Below are 14,913 nucleotides of genomic sequence, written 5' to 3' on the forward strand. Positions count from 1 at the left end.
AGTTTTCAGATATAAAATTAAGAAAAAATGGGTTTATTCAAATAGTTTCTCTTGTTCCTTCTAAGAATATTTCTGAGAGAAAAGCTTGAGATTCCGTATACAATTGATACAACTGACACTGATAGGCTGAAATTTTGTATAGTACACAAATTACACATAATAACAAGGATGACAACATCCATAAGAGCGAAGCACTGAAATGTAAGGACAAACGGACATTAACACTTGTTGATTGTCAGCACTGAATATAAATGCAGATGTCTATACAAAATTATAAGTAAATTTGTTGCAAAACTTATTAAATACATGTTACTGTTTTAGGACATACTGACGTTTTTAGGGCTTGATTATAGAGATGCTTTGATTATAACACTGCACCTTGTTGTAATAGGAATCAGTATACCAAAAATCAGACAAATCGAATAATTTTAACATTCAAAATTTGTTGTCAAAAAAAAGTAAAAAGTCAGCATGTTTTAAATGGACGTACAGACATTCCGGTAACAATTATAGAGTTGCTGCGCTTTCTAAATCGTACCTAATTGTTAAAGGAATCATCATGCAAAGTTTAAAATCTATAGGACAATTCTTACATGCCTAAATTAATGAAAAGAGCTAACTGTAACGGACGGACCGACCCTAATCATAGAAAAGCTTCGCTTTTAATAAAAACAGTATAAAATCAGAAAAAAGCACAGTATAATAGAACAATATGGATTTAAAATTCATAATTTTGGTTGACTTTGGACATTTGAAGAAAGCAACTTTTCTTATTTTGGATAATTTTTAGAATTTTGAGTATTAACGCAGAATTACCGCTAAATGGTCACTGGCAGACCAAGCTTACTGCCAATAAGTAAGTTAAAAAATAACAAAATTATAAAAAGTATAATCGAGTTTTAAAACCATACCTTTAATGGTCAATTCATATTATTATAAGTTTAAGCCAACCTAATCTGAAATCCCTTTTAAACATGTTGTTTTATTTTTACTTTTTTAACAACAAATTTTCATGTTATCTAATCATCCGATTGATCTGATTTTTGGTAAATTTATTCCTGGGACAACAAAGCATAATGTTATAAGCGAAGCAACTCTAAAATCAAGTCCTAAAAATGTAAGTATGTTCATAAACATTCTCCTATATCAAGCAGTTTTTCAAAATATTTACAATTTCGCTTCAACTCTTATACATTTATATTTTGATTATTCAGTTCTGACAATCTACTCAATGTTTGTTTGTCTTACCGTGTCATAGCTTTGCTTTTATGGATGTTGTCATCCTTGTTTGCGTATGTTTCAATGGGGTATGATGTGTTAAGTAGTAACCTGAATATTCTAAAGAACTTGCTGTAGGGGGTGCCTGGAAATCCATCAATAACCCAGATATAGAGTTGCAGATTTGCCTGGCCCATGGATTCATATGTTATCTCAGTCATCTTTAACAAAAACAACATGTACATCCAGTTATAGCTTTGTGTACTGGAGCTTTTCTAGAACCTAGTAAAAGTGTCTGACTCTGATTATGACGTAAAAAAATAGCCAATGAGAGACCACTATAAATTTTACCATTGGTCAATCACAGTTTATACTGGCCTTTCATTAGCTAATTCTTTTTACGTCATAATCAGAGGCAGACACTTTTACTAGGTTCCTTTTCTAAGATGTACCCGCATTGAAGTAAAATAATAGAGGGGGCATGAGGTATATGTAACTCAGTCCACATTGAGGGAAACCTTTGGCCTGGTAGTTGTGTCTTCACTATACTCCTATACATTCCATGTGACTGTTTATACAAAAATATGTTTTTATACACTGTAGTGTATGTACTTGTCAATCTATTCTGAAGTTTTACATTTTATTATTTTATAATTGTTTTTGTATTAAAAAAAACATTTTTTTAATATAAGTTTTGATTGTAAACCTGTAACACATAGCACATCTGCTCGTTATCAGGAAGGTGAATCTTGGCCCAACACTGTGTCCAGATGCTGTGAGTATTGGTGCAAAAAATGGAGACATGATTCCAGTGACGTCATATTTTTCTTTCCCGCAAAAGGGAAGGGGGGAAGAAAAAAAGAGATGGGAGAAAAGGGGTTTTCCCCATCTCTTTTGAAGAGATTTTCTTCCCCCCTTCCCTTTTTCGGGAAAGAAAAATATGACGTCACTGGAATCATGTCCCCATTTTTTGCACCAATACTCACAGCATCCTGTGTCCAAACCAAAGATGTTTAAAACGGGTTCCTATTGCTATGCTAGAGTGTGTTAAATTGCATGGGCCCAAAACAGGCCCAAAAAATTATCATGAATAGTAAGGACTTTCAGACAAATGTTGTGCAATTAAAGGGTTGGTTTTCTAATGGGCATGTGATCATATAAACAGATTTGGTTCATTGATGCACCACTTCTTCAGGCTATTCAACTTTTAATTGTGATTTTGCATAATTAAATATTTACCTTCAGTTGCCAGTGCTTATCTCTAAGCTTTGTATTTTCAGGCTTTCTTAAACATTTCCATCCCAGATAGGGAGTGTAGAACTGTATAAACAATGCTAAGATATGCTCCTACGGAAATTCAATTAGATAAGAATTTTACCTTGTAAAATTCCTATTTGTACGCAAAGACAATATTTTGACATATAGCCAATGCAAATAAATTATAAGATTTATGTCTTAAATATATGTAATCCACCAATGAATAAGAAAGAAATTACCAATCAGAATTTAAGAATTAACTAAACATTAGAGTAAAACACTAGAGGGAGAAAGGGTTAAATAACTGTATCTCACCATTACAACGGCCTTGTGCAACTTTTCTATTGGGTCATTGAAAATCAACCAATGGTGTCGCTTATATTAACAGTGCCAAATAGCAGAAAAAAATTTAGAAGCAGACGAAAGAGGTCTTTGAAAAAGGAAGGAAGGTAGTTGTCTGTATTGTATATACATCTATACTATAGATCTGTTTAATAAACAATATTTTTAGATAAAGAATGATTCAGTCAATATTCACCAATATTAATTTTTTGAATTTCTAACTAATTATTTTCCTTGGGTATTTTTCTTTTTTGTTGGTCTTGAATGAGTTTGAAATAATCAACTACTCTTGGCCATAGGTCCTTCATAGCTCATAGAAAGTTTGATACATTACTCGTATGAACTTGATCGGAACCCACCCGAGAGAAGGAGGAATGTTTTGTAACTGTTGAAAATTGGAAATTTCTGTGTAGTAAAAGTTGTCGCAAATATAGGTATTAAATAAATATTTCCTGAGGCTATAAACAATGGATCTCTATGCAATTTCAACTCAATGGTGAAATGAATATCTTGTATATATCTAGTAGTGGTAGCAATACATCCAGAAATATCTTTACTATTGCATGAATCATAGTAACACTGTTTAGTTCTTGTGTCTGACTAATGGTAAAAATATATAAATAAAATAAACTTGTTATCAAATAAATAAGGAAATGCGTTTTTTTGCAAATTTTTTCTTATCAGAGATTAGCGGTTACGCCACTAGAGGCCTATATGGATACTTTAGGAGGTATGGGGTTGACTTTGACAACCACCCCACCCCCAATATTCAGTTTTAGTTTTTGGGGGATTATTTTTTCTAAAAAGCGATTTCAATTTGGAGGGTGATGGTACCATGCCCCTAAATAGTTATAAACTTTCCTAGCATCAATGAGAAGCAACAAAGTGAAGGAGAACCTTATCAGTTCAGCGGTTACAGAGGTCTTTTGGTACACACAAAGAGATAAACGGATAGACATCCTATTACTTTTATAGATGTAGGAATAGATCATAGATGTATGAAATTTCCTAGATATGACCAAATGGGATGGTAGTGGCGTAATTTGTAACTTGTAAGGTGCGCAACATCGATAGCAAGGGTTGGTGGAATGCATTGGCCATGAAACAGGTTCAACATAAAGATAGGAATTGAATAAGAAAATAAAGAAGAGAGAGGAAAGAAATAAGGGTAACTGAAAAGAGATTTACCAGACAAGAAAAAAAAAGGGAAAAGGCGGCTACCACATATCTAATTGAACTTTCAAAAAAAAAGCTGATAGCCTGAAATGCTACAAAATCCAAATTAATATCTATCCTTATACTAAAGTCACAGGATGTTTGTCTGTTTGTTTGTCTATGTGTTTGTACCGAAGGATCTCGCTAACCGATGAACCGATCGGGTTCTCCTTAACAGGGTAGCTTCCCATAGGTCCCGGGAAGGTTTATAACTATTTTCTTGGGGGATGGGAATTTTGAACTGAAATAAAAATGATAAGGGGGGCACCCCCCAAAAATTTTTGGCTTAATATTCAAAACACCCCTCTCCGGCACGTCTCCGTGCTTTTGAGTGAAACATATGCAAAGCAATGTTTTTAAAAGCGAAGCTTTTCTATAATTAGGGTCGGTCCGTACGTCCGTCCGAGATAGATAGCTTTTATTCGTTAATTTAGGCATGTTAGAATTGTCCTATCGATTTCAAACTTTGCATGATGATTTCTGTAGTAGTTAGGTACGATTTAGAAAGCGTAGCAACTCTATATTCATTACCAGAATGTCCGTATGTCCATTTTAAACATGTTTATTTTTCTACTTTTATAACAACAAATTTTTATGTGATTTAGTTATCCGTTTGATCTGATTTTTGGTATATTAATTCCTGGGACAACAAAAAACAATATTATAAGCGAAGCAACTCTATAATCAAGTCCTAAAAATGTAAGTATGTCCATAAACATTATCCTGAATCAAGTTTTTCAACAAATATTTACTATTTTGCTTCGACTCTTATACTTTTATATTCTGATTATTCAGTTTAGACACTGTACAAGTGTTAATGTCCGTTTGTCCTACCGTTTCAGTGCTTCGCTTTTATGGATGTTGTCATCCTTGTTTTATATTCTGTGTATTAACATTATGCAAAATTATTAATTTGTTATTTTGAAGGTCGTCGTTTGCTAGTTGCATTCTAAATTTATGAAGTTATTTGTAAATATATGTTTTCCATCACAATCTAAGCTTTTCCAACACCTCTGAAATGGCACCCTTCATTGGCGGAAGGGAAATTGGGCTGTTAGTTTTTGATTGGTTGGTTCATTAAGTTTAGTGTAAAACTTGTTCCCGTGGCTGTAACAACAGCGGCCGCTGCCGAAAACAGCAGGGTCCATTATAGAACATTCAGGTAAATATTTCTTTTGACTTAAACATTAAGAATTATTTATTTTACAATCTGCTTTGACACTGCCTTAAGTGTCGTGTGTGACGTCATAAAAATACGTCTAAAGAGAAGGATGAGAGGAGAAGTGGGATAGGAAACTCCGAAAAAAGAGATGGATAATAGACGTATTATTATGACGTCACACATGACACTTTAGGCGGTGTCTATTCTTTAAGACAGAAATAACCGAGGGGATATGGTGTCCCAAGTTCCAACACTCCCCCAGGGTAAAGTAGAAAAATGCACCATAAAGCTGTTTACGTATTCATTCGAAACCGGTGATTTAAAACCGGTTCTCATCCATTCGAGAAAAAAAAACTAGGTCTAGCATCTTATTTTATCCAGTTTTCTACGCCTTCGGCATCTCGGGGCTAAAAAAACTGGTTTTAATCTTATAATTGTACATATTATATCCGTGGAAAGCAGTTTATGATACGATGCGAGAAATAACTATTCTCTTTCTCGCAACCATTTTCCTGAGCTCTACGGAAGAGGAATATACGGTACTATAATTGATATATTATTACTTGGATGTTGCACCAGATTTTCATGTACTCTGACGATTTGAAAAAGAGATGTTCGCAGCTGGCTAAACGATACATTCCCTTTACACCATCAACCACCCTCCATATTAGCAACTAAAGTGGACAAAAAAAATTTCCCTGTCAATATATCCATGTATTCTATATATCCATTGGCACTCTCATTTATTTTTCTCTCCGTCAATTTTATTTTACACAGTTCTACTCTAGTTGGTTTACACTTGCAGGATAAGGTGTATATAAATATAATACATTGTGTATTTTTAATTTAATTCTATGCTATTAATATTGCTATGCCATAAGCTGCCGTAGTACGGACTCTTTTAATAGGGGAAGAAGTCTACCCGCCCCCCAACCAATTTTACTATAAATAGTTGATTTTTTTTAAAATCTAGGGGCGATTACTCTTGGAAGGAGGGAGATACCTCCCCCCCCCCCTAAACTTACTCTTAACCTATAAAGGAGAACCATATCAATACTTTATAAATCTTAAATGCATTGATAAGGTCGATGTTTGCTGGCGTCCTGCGGGCGCAACTAAGGTGATTGATTTAAAATATTTCAAATTTCCAGTACCCAATGTTTTTAAGCCAAGGTACTAGGTACCGAAAAATGTATAGCCCTTTCTCCCATTGTTTATTATTAAATATTTGTTAATATATGTAGATATTTATCCCATTGTATTATAGACAGCTTTCCGCGGATATCAGAATGAAAAATAATAAGATAAAAACCAGATTTGTTAGACCGAAGGGACCAAAGGCCTGGTCTAAAAAAATGGTTTTAATTTTAAGATTTTTATTTTAACATTCGTGGAAAATTGTCAGTAATACGATGCTATAAATGATTTTCAGTAGGACAGAGAACCGGTTCTAATCCCGCGTATATTAATCAGTTTTGAAGCCTTACCTGGATTATACATTCTGATTAATATTTGCAATAATTGTATTGTGTATTTTTATACTTTTTCTAGTTGCATGACAAATTATCTGCAAATCAAACAATGATGACAAAAGTAGCGAAGCTCAAAAAGCATGGATGGACAAACGGAAAAAGAGAGTTATATAACAGGTTTTTAATTGTCTTTAAAAAAGGACACACAGAAAACTGTCCCGAATTTGTATTAATTTCGAAGAACAAGACTCCAATAGGCATGTTTTTCTTTCCCGAAAAAGGGAAGGGGAAAGAAAAAAAGGGAAGAGGGGAAGAAAAAAAGGGAAGGGGGGAAGAAAAAAAAGGGAAGGGGGGAAGAAAAAAGAGATGGGAGAAAAAGGGGTTTTCCCCATATCTTTTGAAGAGATTTTCTTCCCCCCTTCCCTTTTTCGGGAAAGAAAAATATGACGTCACTGGAGTCTTGTTCCTCAAAATTAATACAAATTCTTAAAAAAGAAATAAAAATTAGAGATGATATAAAAAAAATCAAAGAAATAAGACAGACTGACACAGAGAGTTATCTGAACCTCTGTCAATTTTTTTATGCCGTCATCTGCATAGACGTCCAAGGGGGAAGGGGGTAAAGTGGGGATTACCCCCCAAAAATTTGTTTCGTTTTACCCACCCCCCCCCCCCCCCTCCATTTAAAATTTACCCCAATCATTTAGGAGGGGGTATTTTTAATACTAAATAATTAATAAAATTTGAATTACCCCCTCGAAAAAATTTACCCCAGGGGTAAATTTTGCGGGGGGTAAACTAAATTTTCCCCTGCCAACAGATTTCAGGGGGGGTAATTACCCCCCCAACAAATTTTACCTCGGGGTAAAAATTTTGGGGGTGGTAAAAAAAATTTGCTCCGCGCTTCGCGCGCCATTGTTTTTGAGTTAACCCTAAAGTCATGGGGGGGGGGGGGGCAAGCTATCAAATCATTATCAATTAATATATTTAACAATATCATTCTATAATAAAACAAAAAATTTTATATGTATTAATTAGTAATTTTTATAAATCTTTGTTACTGACAGTACTAAGAATAAAAAGGAATATGTTAATTAAGATCCCAATTAATATGCTTATTACATTTCATTCTTTTACTATAAATTTTATATTACATAGACAAGGAAACCTTTGTTCATAGCAAATCATTATATTTACATTGAAAGGATAATTATATCCAGGCAAATGATTGAGCAATAGCTCATCATTGAATAATTTGATAGTATATAGTTCATCCAATAATGTTTTGTTTTTATTTGGTTTTAATAATTATTATTTATGCATTATTTTTCAGTATGACTGAGAACCGGTTCTAATCCAGCGGACATAAGTCAGTTTCGAAGTAATACTGGACAATAAGAACATTGAATATTACCTTAAACCTATTTCTTATTCTAACTAATTTAGTCAGACCAAGATATTGTAATTGGATAGGCCTTTATATCCATTTTATTTTATTATTTTATGGGGCAGTTGACAGTCTTGATCATACTAACCAATTAAAGTAAACAATTAATAGTTATTTCTCGCATCGTATTATAAACAGCTTTCCGCGGATATAAAATATATTTTGGCATCTCGGGGCTAAAAAACTTGTTTTAATCTTATGATTGTAGATTTTTATATTTTATATTCGTAGAAAACCTGGATATTTTATACGATGCTAAACATAGTTTTTTCGTATTGATGAGAACCGGTTCATATCCACCGGTTTCGAATGAATACAAGAAAAAGATATTATCATCCTGAGGGAAGCTAAGATGTAAAGAACACTGTGAATATGAAAACTGTATATAAATAATATTATATTTCCAGATTAATTCAGTTTATTTTCTGAATATTAACTATTGGTCTTTCCTAAGAATTCCTCATTAGTCCAAATTAAGTTATCTCTTTGCAAGCTTTTGAACAAAGACAAACCTGCCCTGAAAAATAAGACAATAGGAAATCTTTAAATATAGTTTTCTGCGTTTCGTAAAATTACATACAAAAATAAGGATGACAACAACCATAAAAGCTAAGCTTTGAAACAGTTTGACAGACGAACTCCTGTAGAGTAACAGAACAGAACTGAATATACAAAATATGAATATATAAGTTTTTACAAAATTATACGTTGCAAAACTTCTTAATTACAGAATTATGTTTAAGGACATGCTGACATGTTTGGGATTGATTATAGAGATTCTTCGCTAATAATAGTGTACCTTATTGTAATAGGAATCAGTACTCCAAAAATCAGATCAATCGGATGATTATATCACATAAAAAAATGTTGTTAAAAAAGTTAAATAATCAATATGTTAAAAATGGACGTAGGGACGTTCTGGTAACGAATATAGAGTTGCTACGCTTTTTAAGTTGTACCTAACTACTACCAAAGGAATCATCATGCAAAGTTTAAAATCGATAGAACAATTCTAACATGCCTAAATTAACAAAATTAAGCTATCCGTTACGTACGGACGAACGTACGGACTGACCCTAATTATAGAAGTAGTGCTTTTTCACAAAGTGCTTGTAAAGCACTACACCCTTCCTGGTTTTTAAAAAATTAACATAAGGGGGTAGATGGGCTGTTTTCTTCCTAAGACTAACCTATGAGTAGGGCTCTAACCCTGCGGTGAACCAACCAACCTAAACAAACCTGTCCTAAATTATTAAAAGCTACCTCCATCCCCCTTCCCCCTTATTGATGTTTTATCATTAGCAGAATTTTTTTTGCTAATTATATTTGATTAAAAAACACAGAATAGGGTCTATTCATAAAGAAAATTAAAGTAAAATTGAATTTCACCAAACAGGATTCTAATTAGCGTCCATGATAAATGAAAAGATAGATTTAAAATAGAAATACTGATTAAGTTTTCTAAAATTTTTCCAATTTTGAAATTCATTGAAATCTATAGAAAAACCTTTAGAATAATATGGAAATGTATATTTAGATTTGATTTTACATTAATTCTAAAACTATTCTGTATTTTATTTATCTCTAAAAACGTTATTTAAAAGTAACAGGATCTCTTTGTATGGGTGTATCTGTCTGTACCAAAAGATCCCGCTGAACCGATGTGGTTCTCCTTTATAATGTAGCTTCTCTTAGGTCCTGGGAAGGTTAATAGCTGTTTTATGGTATCCTATCGAGAGATATCTCAAAAATACAAAATAATCCCTCTACGGGGCGCCAGTGTATGACTTACTGGATTTTCCTTTGTACAAGAAGGCCGAAACTTTATATTTTCAAATGTTTGAAGGGGGGGGGGGGGGGGGGTGGTGGCGTAAAAACCCCTCCAACTCGAGGGCCCCAAGAATTCTCTTAGGGCGTATCTTCTTGTCCACAAGAACAACACTTACAAACACACGAGAAAAAAAAATATATTGTCTTGTTCATGTATTGGTTCCAAGACAAACGTAGGAGTGGAAAACATCGGAGTGGACAAACGCAGGAGTGGGACAAACGTCGTAGTGGACAAACGCAGGATTTTTGGGACAAACGTCGGAGTGGACAAACGCAGGAGTCCCAATTTTTTTTCAATTTTGAATTTTTTTTTCAATTTTGATTTTTGTTTTCAATTTTGAATTTTTTTATACAACCACCAACCCCCCCCCCCCCCTCCCTCGCTCGGTCCCTTTATTTTTCTTAGTTAGGTTAGGTTAGGTTATAGGCCAGGGGGCCGAGCGCTGCGGCTAGGCAGGCTAGGGGGCCGAGCGCTGCAGCCATAACCATTATTTTGTAGACAGGGATATAAAAAAATTTCAAAATTGTCATATTATTAAAATAGCGGACACTCCTGCGTTTTACTTAAGCAATGTCCACTCCGACGTTTGTCCACTCCGACGTTTTTCCCACTCCTATGTTTGTCCACTCCGACATTTGGGACTCCTGCGTTTGTCCACTCCGACGTTTGGGGTAGGACCCCTGTATTCATAAACTACGCCCCTAGAGGCCTCCACTTGTGGAGGGGAGAGTCGAATTTGATAACCCAATTTATTATTTTAGATTTTAAAAAAAAGTTTTTTAAAAATTGGGGGGGGGAGAATTTTTTTTCTAATTTTTAATTTAAGTTAAAAAAATTTTAGGAGGGTGGTGGTACCTTCCCCCAAAATAGTATAAACCTTCCTGATACACTGTTAAGGAGAACCCGATAGGTTCAGTGGTTAGCGAGATCCTTTGTTACAAACAAACAAACAGACAGACAGTCATCGTTCTACTTTGTATTTATTGTAAATATTTGTAATCCCCTGAGACAAATGAGTTATTAATGTTGTCTGGGTCATAAAATTACAAACGCAGCTACTCTATAAATAGAGTAATGTCCATATGTCCGTCAGTCCCAAAGATTTTTAACATATGGTATATGAACAAATCAACCTAATTAACAGAAACAAACGAATTAATCAAGGTATATTTTTTTTTAATACTAGCGGTTACGCCTATAGAGTCCTCTGGGGGAACTTGAGAAGGGGGGAATTGAATTGGGTAACCCAATATCTTAATTTAGATTTTAAAAGAAAAAGTAAAAAAAATTGGGGAAGGTAATTTTTTTTTGGGGGGGAGGGTGCCTTCCCATTTTTAATTTTAGTTTAAAAAATTAAATTGATAAATTTTTTTTTGGGGGGGGGAGGTAATTTTTTTCTAGAGTTGATTTCTCTTTTGAGGATGGTGTTACCCTACCCTAAAATAATTATAAACTATCCCGGGACCTATGAGAAAATGCCCTGTTAAGGAGAACCCGATCGGTTCAGTGGTTAGCAAGATCTTTTGTTTCAAATAGACAGACAGACATCGTTCTATTTTGTATTATAAATTTAAAATTACATATTATTTTAGTTTCCTAACATAGCTGTGCTACTCATTACAAAATTATTCTTGTATTATATTAATTATATCCAGATAATTAATCTATAAACTTTGTGTGTGCTGTCTATCAGTTTTTACCATATATATCCAGGTGAGTAGCATCTCTATAAGTATCTTCTTCTCAAACTAACTCATTCCAACAGAAAAGTTACAGTATAATGTACTAGCAGAACCGGTTCTCATCCATACGAAAAAATACTATGTCTAGCATCGTATTATATTCAGTTTTCTACAAATAAAGCGTTGTACAATCATAAGATTAAAACCATTTTTTTAGCCCGTGTCTTGGGCATCTCGGGGCTAAAAAACTGGTTTTAATCTTATAAATGTAAATTTTATATCCGCGGAAAGCTGTTTATAATACGATGCGAGAAATAACTATTATTTCATTTTACTTTTACAATTTAGATTTTTTCAAAATTATTAAGCTTTTTTATAAATAGTGTTTACATAAAGGGGTGAAATAAAATCATAGGCAAGAAAGTTTTATTCTAGAAAAACTTAAAATAATTGATTTCATACATACAGGTAAGTTAGGACTGTGACGTTCTTGATAAAAGATAATGGTTATTTCTCGCATCGTATTATAAACGGCTTTCCGCAGATTCGTAGAAAGCTGGATATAATACGATGCTAGACATAGTTTTTTCGTATGGATGAGAACCGGTTCCTATCCACCGGATTCGAATGAATACGAGAAAATTATGGAAGGCCTGCCATGTCCCCTTTTTTAACTACCTAAAGGCTTCATACCCCCTGTATGAATCACTGTTCACGCCAATCGAACTTCAATCAATGCAATGTCAAAACCGATGATTTTATATTGACTTACATTTGCACAAATGGATGTAAAATATACGTGGATATTATTACATGTAACTCACTTATAAGTCAGTTTACTCATCCAATAGAAGGGGAGGGGGTAAAGGGGTGAATTAAGAGATTTGTTATTTAAGCCCGCTGCGTGTTTTCAAATATCCAGTTTTACACTATATTACTGGTTTACATCAACTTTATGGCAATTGAAAAAATGGGAAAGGCTGACATTTAATCGACAAGCTGCTATTAGACCCCATCAAGCCTTAAAACCCTTTATATGGTCATGTCGACATAGGTACAACATCAAAGTTATACAGAGGTGTCCCTTAATTTGCAACAGAAGTATCATTTTTCAATTAAATATTATTCTGTGTTTTCTAGGTTATCATAATCAAATAATTCTTAGTATTTACATACAGATATAAATTATGAATAATCTACAAATAAAAAAATTATTACGGTAATTTATCGCATCATATTATAGACAGCTTTCCGAGGATAGTAAACTGAAAAATGATTGAAACCAGTTTTGTTAGGCCGGAAGGGGCCAAAAGCCCAGGCTTAGAACATTAAGGCCATCAAAACTAAAATTCATCTTACATTTTTTTTATTTAACTATACTCGGTTAGCTGTTAATAATACGAAAAGGTTCTAATCCAGTGGATATTAATCGGTTTCGAAGCCATTCTGTAAAGTACATTTATTTGATAGTAAAATATATAGATGTTTTTGAAAGCCAAGCTTTTCTATTATTTAACTTTTTTAACAACTAATGTTTATGTGATAAAATCATACGATTTTTCTGATTTTTGGAATAATGATTCCTGGGACAAATAAGTACAATGTTATAGGCGAAGCATCTCAAAATCAAGTCTTAAAAGTGTTAGTATGTCCTTAAATTTTTTTTTGTATTTAAGCAGTTTTTGACCGAAGTTACTAACAATTTAATTGTTTCTACTTTTGTTCATTAATATTCTGATTTTTCAGTTCTGACTCTCTACAAGTTTAGTCCTACTGTTTTAGAGCTTTGCTTTTATGGATGTTGTCATCCTTGTATTTGTGTGTTTATTTGCAAACATGTGCTGTGCTTATATTCATAAAAATTCAATTTAAGAACAAGAAAAAATAGTTTCATTAGTAGCGTAGCAGTTATCTATAATACAAAGTAAACCGATGTCTGTCTGTCTATTTGTTTGTTTGTACCGAAGGATCTCGCTAACCGATAAACCGATTGGTTTCTCCTTAACAAGGTAGCTTCGCATAGGTCCCGGGAAGGTTTATAACTATTTTGGGAGAGGGTACCACCACCACACCAAGAGAAATCGTCCATAGAAAAAATTACACCCCTCCCCCTCCAAAAAAAATTTTTTTTTACTTTAAAAAAAAATTCTATAGGTAGCCGCTAGTTAATATCAATTTATCTACTTAACTAGTAGGCTGTCTTGTTTATCTCTAATATGTGACGTGCACAGAGTTTGGCTGGGGGGGGGGGCTATGTAAAGCTCAAATTGTGATACCCCACTTAACCTAACCTAACATATTTTCGACCATCTTTGAGGTTTTTTAATGCCTAACTCCTGCGGGGGGCTTTTTCTACATAATTTCAAATCTTAACCTAACCTAATCTTTATAGAAATACTTAATAAAATGTGCGTTGATGGGTAAATGGACGCGCGAAGCGTGTAAATTTTTTTACACTCCCCCCTTCACTAAACATAGAACCTATCCGTTCAAGAAATTTTAAGTTCACAAACGGGTTCAAATTGTGACTTACGGAGACTGATAAATTGGTTGATTTTTTGTCGAGTAGCTGCGCCCCTTAGAAAAAGAGTTAAAATGTAAAATATGAAGAATGTTCAAGCGTTTGAAGTCCTACTCTATAAATATTCAATATTTACTTTGAAACTTTATTTCTTTCTTTAAAAACGCCGGGTAGAAAGGACAATAGCATTTGAGTAAATCTAAATCCTTGTCTCTCCAAATATTAGTTAATTACTGTATACGATTGAGTCAATTTTTAAAAAGAGTTTTCGAAAAAATCTTTGAGCAGAAAAAAATAAAATCTCTGAAAAATTAAAAAGATTTAGCAAATGTTCTCATTAAGAAGTTTATAACTCTTTTGGATTATACATTTTCTGAACATCTGACAATCCATAAAAAAATAGATTGAAAACAAGGATGACAACATCAATAAAAGCGAAACTATGAAACGGTAGTACATATGAACATTAACACTTGTATAGTGTCAGAACTGAATAATCAGAATATAAATGTATATAAGCCAAAACAAAATTGTAAGTGTTTTTTTTAAACTGATTAATTACAAGATAATGTTTAAGAACATACTTACATTTTTAAAACTTGATTAGAGAGATGCTTCACTGACAACAATATACTTTGTTGTCCCAAGAATCAGAATATCTAAAATCAGACCAATCGGATAATGTTAACACATAAAAAATCTTTATTTAAAAAGTTAAAAAGCAACATGTTTAAAATGGGCGTACGGACTTTCTGGTAACGATTAA

At 33.4% G+C, this 14,913-nt stretch overlaps 1 long non-coding RNA gene across 1 annotated transcript; it reads right to left on the minus strand.

Moving 5' to 3' along the window:
- Positions 1 to 2,561, minus strand: LOC145327958 (uncharacterized). The gene is made up of 3 exons (XR_013882288.1): positions 2,458 to 2,561; positions 1,330 to 1,439; positions 1 to 126 (listed from the first exon to the last, which is right to left on the minus strand). It is a non-coding gene; the product is annotated as an uncharacterized LOC145327958 (long non-coding RNA).
- Positions 2,562 to 14,913: the final 12,352 nt, after the last annotated feature.

This window comes from Acartia tonsa, chromosome 9 (genome assembly GCF_053477335.1).
Source record: "Acartia tonsa isolate MP-2025a chromosome 9, ASM5347733v1, whole genome shotgun sequence".
Taxonomy (NCBI): domain Eukaryota; kingdom Metazoa; phylum Arthropoda; class Copepoda; order Calanoida; family Acartiidae; genus Acartia; species Acartia tonsa.